This window comes from Fukomys damarensis, unplaced genomic scaffold (genome assembly GCF_012274545.1).
Source record: "Fukomys damarensis isolate Sample0158 unplaced genomic scaffold, DMR_v1.0_HiC HiC_scaffold_18, whole genome shotgun sequence".
NCBI lineage: Eukaryota > Metazoa > Chordata > Mammalia > Rodentia > Bathyergidae > Fukomys > Fukomys damarensis.
The window spans coordinates 5118628-5127144 of record NW_022900930.1 but is presented as its reverse complement, the minus strand read 5'-3'; positions in this window follow the sequence as shown (position 1 = coordinate 5127144).

Here is an 8517-nt window from a genome sequence, read left to right as displayed (position 1 = left end):
AAAGGTACCCAAGTGGCTTTCTCCTGAAGAATATTTTTAAAAAAGACCAAAGTGAGGCATGTAAATGAAGTAGGGAGCAGAGCCTGCTGCAAGGGCCTTTAAGACAGGGAAGGAAATATGCCTTCTGCCAGATAGTTTGCACTTGTTTGTTTTTTTTTTTTTTTAATGCCACAGCCTGTGTGCTCGGGGAAGGTGGGTGGTGGTTTCCTCCTGTGAGCTGATTGGCTACCGTCACTGCACGTCATTTAGAGACCTCATCTCCCTCCTATTCCCCATGTTCCTGCTGGGATAGACTCTGGACTTCTGGCTTTAATTGGGGAGAAAGAAATTACTCCAGTCTTTTGTCCTTAAAACTGGAAGTGTGCAGGGGAAGACTTCAGGTTTTACAATTTAAGCCCCGGTCCTCCTCTTTGTAACACTTGACATCGGAACACTCCAAGAAGAGGGACTTTAGTTAATTGGTTACTTTAGGTAACAGAATTAAACAGAAATGTTTCAAGCTTGAATAATGAATCAAACAAGTTTCTGCTGAACTCATAAGTGCCTAGAGCCTCAATCCTCGCTGAAAAATCTTGCTAGCAACTATTTTTCTGTCTTAATAAATATACTATAATAAGATGGTGCTTTTTTAATAATTCAGAAACTTGAATTTTTGAGTGAAAACCCCTTTGCTCTGATTTATATCAATCCCTCAAGACAGTTTACGAGCTTTATGCAAGCAAAGATCAGACTATGGCCTTATTTTGTCTCTTTCGCAAGTCTAACAGAATGAGAGTGTTTTATTGTTGACTGATTGTATTTCAGTTAAAGTAAAGGAGGATAGGAGGAAGGGCCTTTAGCTCAAGGTGCTGAGTTTGATCCCCAGATCTGAAGGGGAAAAAAAAGGAATGAAAGATTACACTAAATAAGCATTGACTTGATAAAAGCTTACAAATTTTATGTTTTTTTTTAAACTAAGCTACTGTATGAACTTATATGGCTTTTCCCCTCTCTTGAAAGGGGGATGGTTAAAATAATAGATTTGAAAGTTTGACTTGGTAACGAGGTAAATGATTTTAGAGCCTTAAGCCTTGTCTCTGAGGTAAGGAACCCTGAGGCTCTGAGAGCAGAAGGTTTAGGTTCAGACACAGTCACCTAAAGGTAATTTGCAAGAGAGGCTCTGAAGCCAGCCGTCTCTATGTTTATGGACAGTTTATGCTTCTTACTGTCTGGACACCTTAAGAAACAACTTGCCCTCTGAGTTCTTTGTATTTCCTGACCTGCAAAAGGAAACAATATTCTTTTTTTTCTCATTGAGTTTATTGGTACATTTTAGGTGTACAGTACAGTTCCATTCATCATTGGGATCTTGTACCTTTACACAACAGGTCTTGGTTCTCAGTTTTTCCTCTTGACTCTGCCCTCTCTTCACCCCCTCCTCCTTCCCTATTTACAAAAACTTTATTTCCATTTTTTCATTTCCTCATATTTTTTCTTTTCCCGTATTTCCTTTCCCACCCTTCCCACTTCCCTATACCTTTAGCCCTTTTCTTCCTGTTTCACATTGTCAATTATACCATTAGGATGGAAATAATATTCTTGAGGTAAAGACTAAATGAGCCAAAATAAGTGAGAGCTTTAGCACCATTCCTGTGACATGATAAACATGAAATCATACTTAGCTTTTATTAATTTTACTGATTTATTTTATTCATTTTAAATTTTCTTGGATTTCATAGTAATTTTACTTTTTATTTCATGTTCTTTTTCATTACTTGTCACTCCTTATGCTTTCCAAAATCAGAGTCAAAGTGGTCCTTTAGTAGCTCAGCCCCAGAAGGCTGAGCACCTTAGAAGCCTCTTGTTCAGTGCTCTATTTTTATTTGTAAGTTTCTAAACTAAAAATTAAGGGCCTAATGATCCTATACTCAGAGAAAACAATTCCAGGCCGTGAAAGAACCCCAGCAAAGGGGCAGACAGTAGGAAGCGGCCTCCCCCAGGCATCAAGGCACCTTCACAGTCTCCCTGAATGAACCATGTCCAAGGCTACCAGCCCCATTTCTCTGTCCTGAATCCAAGATCCGAGAGCCCCAGGGCCCGGCTCCCCTCTGAATCTTTATCTAGAAGGCTAGGGAAGTTGTAGAACGCTGCCAAACAGGAATTAAAAATGACAACACCACCGATTACATCTAAAGTGACAAGAATGAGAAATAAAAGCCATTACAGCCCATTTGCAACACGCCCTCAGCCAGTCAGGTTTCGCGGGGTTCCATGGAAGATTATTAATGGCTCGACAGCATTCTCAGTGCAGGCATCAGATAGGTGAGTCAGCACCGGTGAGCACACGCTACACCCTAGGTGGGAAGAGAGGCCTGCTCTCATTTATTTCTTTCCACAGATTTTGAAGAGATGCCCTATTGTGGCCATCGGATGAGGGCAGCATAAGGACCCAGCATTTGGAGGAACAGATTTCCACAATATATAGGTTTCTTCTGCAGCAGAGGTCACTAAACTATGACCCCATGGCAAAACCTAGCCTGTCACTTGCTTTTTACCACCAACAAAGAAAGTCCTTACATTTTAAAATGTTTTTAAAAATGAAAAGAAACAATTTTCTGACACAGAAAAATGTGACAAACTCACTCACTCACAAGAGTGCACAAGTAAAATTTTATTGGTATATACTCACACTAGTTTATTGATATATTGTCTAGACTCACTTTTGCCCGATGATGGCAGAGCAGAGCAGTAGATGCCATGGGCCAAAAAAGCCTAAACTATTTATTCTTCAGACCTTTAGAGAAAAAGTGTGATGATCCCAGTTTTCAGCCAAACAACTCACATTTCCTTTGTGAAAAGGGGATATTTCAACACAGGAAACTACTAAAAGTGGTTTCTGTAGAAAACTGTAGGCTCAGTCTAGACTCACAAAACAACCATCTAAGGCCAAGAGTGGTAAGTTCCAAGTCTTATAGGAAGTCACTGTAGTTGAGGTCTACACTTCCCAAGCGGCCACCTAGACTCAGGAGAAGCCTGACGTAAACCTCTTCTTTTTTAAGTCATCACAGGCCATTGTCAGCCATCCTCTGTAGTCAGATCGCTTACATTTGACTTGCATCAATAAGAGATAAGGGAGAGCCCAGGATGACATAAATCCTAATTATTTTTATATACACCTTGGAGTCTCCATGCATTCTCTACTCATTCCTATGCCTAGACTTTTTTTGGCAAGGTTTAATAAATGGGATTTACTCTGTTCTATATCATCTCCTCCCTCTAAAGAGTAGCTGTGGCCCTCAACTATAAGATACTCTGCAATATTCATCATCCTAGCCTCTCAGCTTGCTTACAAAGTTATTTTTCAACAAAGTTCTTTTTTTCCCCCAGTCAGCTTCTGCAAACCAGAGAAAATGACATCTTAAGAGGAAGAGAGTTGTTGCTATTTTCTGGATTACAGAGTGGATGAGGGCTGTGGCAACACTGGTCAGAGAGCCTAGGACACCAGCCTCAGGGAATAAGTGCTGAAGTTGTACACTCAAGGTCATGCTCAGACCAGCTCTTAAGAGCCATTGAGAAGTGGGCTCATCATGCACTGGGACAGATGCACATAAGTTCACTGGTGATACAGAGGAGAAGACAGAGAAAGAACCAACAACAAGCAAAGGAGACCGAAAGGGGAAGAGAGTCACACAACCCCAGAAAGTGCCATGAAAGGAGGGAGTGGGCACTGAGCGGAAACTAGGGGTCTGATATACTAGTCAGATGGGGTATTGATAAGCTTCTGTGGTGAGAAAAAGAATCTTATTTAGTCACTGATGTCTTCATTACCATGATAGCAAGGCTATAATAGCAATCTACTTCAGACTGGATATTTATAAACAATATAAATGAATTTCTCACAGTCCTAGAGTATGGGAAGTCCAAGATAAAGATGGCAGCAGATTCAGTGCCTGGTTAAGACCTGCTCCTCACAGGTAGTGCTTCATCCCACAGCGGAAGAGACAAAGGGGATAAAAGGGCAAGCTCAGCACCACAAGGCCTTTTTCAGGACACTAATTGCATCCACAAGTGGGGAGCACTCATGGGTTCATCACCAGGGAACAGCCACACCTCTTGATACTATCACAGTGACCACTGGATTTCAACAAAGTAGTTTGGGAGCATATGTTGAGACTATAGCAAGTGGGCTGGTGGCCAAGCCAGTCTTTGGACTTTGCAATTAAATGCTTTTTCAGAGAGAGAGAGAGAGAGAACACAAGTAACCTTTGTCCAGTGTCTCAGTTTCTTCACTTGATCTTAGCCAAAAGGCCGAGAAGCAATGTCTCAATTTCTTCAGGTAGAGAGTTTTGTAGTTACTGATTTTTAAAAACATAAAATGCTCCCTGGGTACTCCTGCTGTTATAGTTTATAGCTAGATGTCCCCAGAGAGCCTCAAGCACACACAGGATTTGGGAAGGTGATTGGATTATGGGGGCTTCCTGAGCACTTGCTGTTAGGAGGTGGGATCAGGTGGGAAGAAGAGAGCCACTTAGGACGTGGCCTGGAAGGGTTTGTCTCCCTCTCTGCTTCTTGGCTACCATGTTGTTCCTCTGCGATGCCCCTCTGTCGTACTCCTGCTCTGGAGCCCATGGACTGTGGACTGAAACTTCCACTAACTGTGAGGCAAAATAAACCTCAACCTCCTTTTCAGTAACTAGGGTCAGGTACTAAGTCTCTGCAGCAGGAAAGTGACTAAGACACCTATTTTGGAGAAGTAGAGAGGTGAATGAGAGGGATTTTGAATCCTTCCCTTTCATCAGAGGAGATAAAATCTTGACAACCTCACTCTTTGACTAATGAGAGCACAGAGCTTTAGTTTTGAGTGCTCTTTTGCAAAACAAACTATCTCTAGATTGAACTACGGAATGTAGGTCAAGTGGCACCCAAAAGAATTCTGAGATAAGGGTAGGAGTTAGATCACAGCTCATATAAGTGACTTTTCTGCATCTTTAGTCTTGAAGAGTTCTCTCCCCTATGTCTTTACTGTATCTTTTTACTCTCTTCTTCTATAAGTAAACATCTCTTGTGGGTTTGAAGTCAACCCCAGAAGAAAAAGCACTTAGGTGGATGAGAGTTAAAGAGTGTACTTAATTTAAATGACTTTAAGTGATCTTTTCCGTTTTCTCTGAATTTCAATCTTTTTGGAATACAGTCCTGAGTTATAAACAGGTGACTTCACATTGATAGGAAATATGAGACACTCAAGTTCATGGTCTTGTGGGAAACATAGGTTGTAGAGAAATATGATGAAAATTCTGTCTGAAGGCAAGGCGCTATGATACTAAACTCACAAATAACATCACAGTCACGTCAAAGCCTCAAATGGAAGGTGCCACCCTTTGAGAGAAAGGTTGCACTTTTAGCATTGCCTGCTTTGTCTCTCTTTGGAGGATGCTGGTAAAATACTGGAAGTTGAAATTCACATGTGCAAGTGAGTGCTCTAAACAACTTTGCATATGCTCTCCAGGTCCTGTCCTGTAGAAAACACAGAGGACTGGCCACATCAACATATACACCCAGGGTTTCAGGGTGCATTTCTTGATAATGGAGACCCCTGCTGGCTGTCCCACCAGGTCACCCAGCTAATAGAAGGGCAACTTCACCTGAGGCTGGTAGTGAATATATTGTTTTGCTCATTGCCTTCCAAATAGCTGGAATGAATCTTCCAAGAGGCACAAGACCACCTCTAGCCAAGAAAATACCAACAATTGAGATGAGAGCAATTGCTCCACTTAGAAGGTAAATGTATATTTCTGAATATAGAAGGCAGATACTTCTCCTTCATCACATAAGAATCTATGTGTGCTGTGTAGGGTAACTATCCTTCAGGAAAAGAGGTGGGTGAATCCCCACTAACTGGCAGTGTGCTGTTGTTATAATTTTATTTTCTTGTTATTGAGTTTACGGGTATGTTTTAGGTATACAGTACAGTTACATTTATTACTGGGATCCTGTACCTTCACATGACAGGTCTTGGTTCTCATTTTTTCCCCTTGTCCCTGCCCTCCCTTCACCCCCTCCCCCCCTCCCCATTTACAAACACTTTATTTCCATTTTTTTTCATTTTCTCATATTTTTTTCTTTTTGTTGTCATAATTAAAATCCTCTTTAGCTAGAACAAAGTTTATTCCTGTACAAATGCAGAAGAGGAAAAGGTAGCCTTGAGTTGCACCCAGAAGTGTCAGCAGGTTTGAGCTCACCCTTCTCTCACCTGTATTCTGACAGTCACAGGAAGTCTGAAACCTCTTTGACACTCACCACAAGATGACAGATTCTCCCTGAAGACTCAAAGACAGCAGCAAACAAAGGCACTGTTCTCCTTGTCAACCCACTATTGAAAGGTGATCCACAGGCAAGCTGCAGTTGGCCTCATTTGTTAGTGTTAGCGAGTGTGAGGCTGAAAGCTCATTACCCCAGAAAAGGAAAAGCCACGAACAAGTTCCTGAAATCAGGCTGCAGAATCAGGGCCAGTCAGTGAGATCAAAGCAAAGAAACGCACCACCTCCAGCTGGCAACTGAGACCCTCTGGACCATCCTGGACCCTCCCTACGTACTAGCCTCACCTCACCTTGAACAGCCCATCTCCAGGAAATAGAATCACAGAGGGGGTTTTGTGGTCAAGAACATAGATTTCCACTAGTTGGCCCTGTTTTATTTCCCTCACTATTTACTGGAGTTAGGGAATCCAGTTACAAAGACTTTTAGGAGTTCTTCGAATCTATGGTCTTTCAGGTGAAAGGGGTCACTCTGTCACTCAAGTACCCATAAATCAAGCCATTACCCACCAGAATTACATATAAAATTGTATTTTGTGGGAGTTGACTAAACCTTTATGCGTTGGTCTATCTTCGTTGAACTGTGAGCTCCTTAAATACAGGGGCTTGAGGGTAAGTATGGAGCAGGGCAGCAGGAAGCATAAGCTTTGGCCTTGGTTCAAAAGCTGGCCAAGGTCAACGTGAATCTCTTCATGACCCAATTTTCCACCTATACAATGAAGAAAAGTGTGGGGTGTTGTGGGCTGAACTTTGTCCGTCTAAACTTCAGATGTTTAAACCCTAATTCCCAATACCTCAAATGTGACTATATTTGAAAAGACAGCCTTTAAAGAGATAATTAAAGTTAAATAAAGCCCTCATCTTACATCACCCATGTTCTTGTATAGAGAGAGTAGGATGCAGAAAGGCACGAGGAAACATCACATGAACATGAGGGGGAGGAAAAGGTGGCTGCCAAAGAATCCAGGCCCGCCCACCTCCTCCTCTCAGAATCTCAGCCTCCAGAACAGTAAGCAAATGAATTTTGCTGTTTGACCTTCCCCGACTGTGCTACTTTGCTAGGGTGCTGCTACCAACAAAGACAGGGAGGAGGTCTGAACGAGTGCTCTCTCAGCTCAAACAAACTCAGCTTGTGATTTATAACTTTGAAGATCCACAGGCCTTTTGTGAAGGTGCTGAAAGCTAGGAAACGTCTAGGAAAAATACTTATTCACACAGAAGTTTGCAAAGCATTCAGGCCCTCAAGGACCCACCTATGTTTTTTAATGTCCTATCGCCTCTGCAGGCTTATAAATGATTTAGGAAAAGAGGAGGGACACAGGCTCAGCTTGTAAGGGGACCTTTGACAGACTGGCCAGGAGAAAGAGTTAAAAGCTGGAAGAAGTGGTGCTGTTTATTCTCATTTCATTTCACAGTCCCTGAAAGTAACTTCAGCTCTTCGTTTTAGGGAAAAGAAAAATTGATGCTCAGATATTTTTGTTTTTACTCTCTTTTCAGATATCAGGGAAAAGACCCCCTTGGGGCATTTTCTCTACTTCAGCAATGCAATTTGGCTTAAGAACACAAATAAAAAAGCCAGACTTGATGTGCTATGATATTTGGGGACATTTTCCTTTTCTACACACATCTGAAGAATGAAAGCATCGGCCTTTACTGAGAAAAACAAATGATGCTTGCTGGGCAAGGACTGGGCTGGCTTGGGGTCTAGGTCTCAAAATGTGTAGCCTTTTCAATGTAACAGCGTTGTCATGGAGAATAACAAGCAAGATTTTAGCTAGAAAATTGTGAATAAATCTGGACATGTTTATCCTGATAGTTCCCACCCTGGTCACTCACCTGGGAGCTAAACCTTTGTATCCCCACAGGCACTGGATATTTCAGGTGCTAAGCTCCTCCTGTTACTGGCCTCATTCTGTCTGCTGTCCTGTCTGATCGTTACATAAATTCAGCAGGTTGAAAAGACCTCCACGTTCCCGTCCCACTACAAAAAAAAATTTTTATGGTTTTATGATTCTCAGAATCCCAGTGCGGTAGCTCTAATTCCAGGCTTGTCTTTAAATCTTTGCTTTGCTTCACAGAGCAGGAGAATAGCTTAGGTTGCAAACTCCATCCCAGAGAGTGCTGCCCCAGAGACCACGAACAGGGCAATTGCCGTCAGGGTGGAGGCAAAGCACAGCAGCCCAGCCCACTGGGAGGAGCCTGGTCTACTGATCATGGAGCGCTG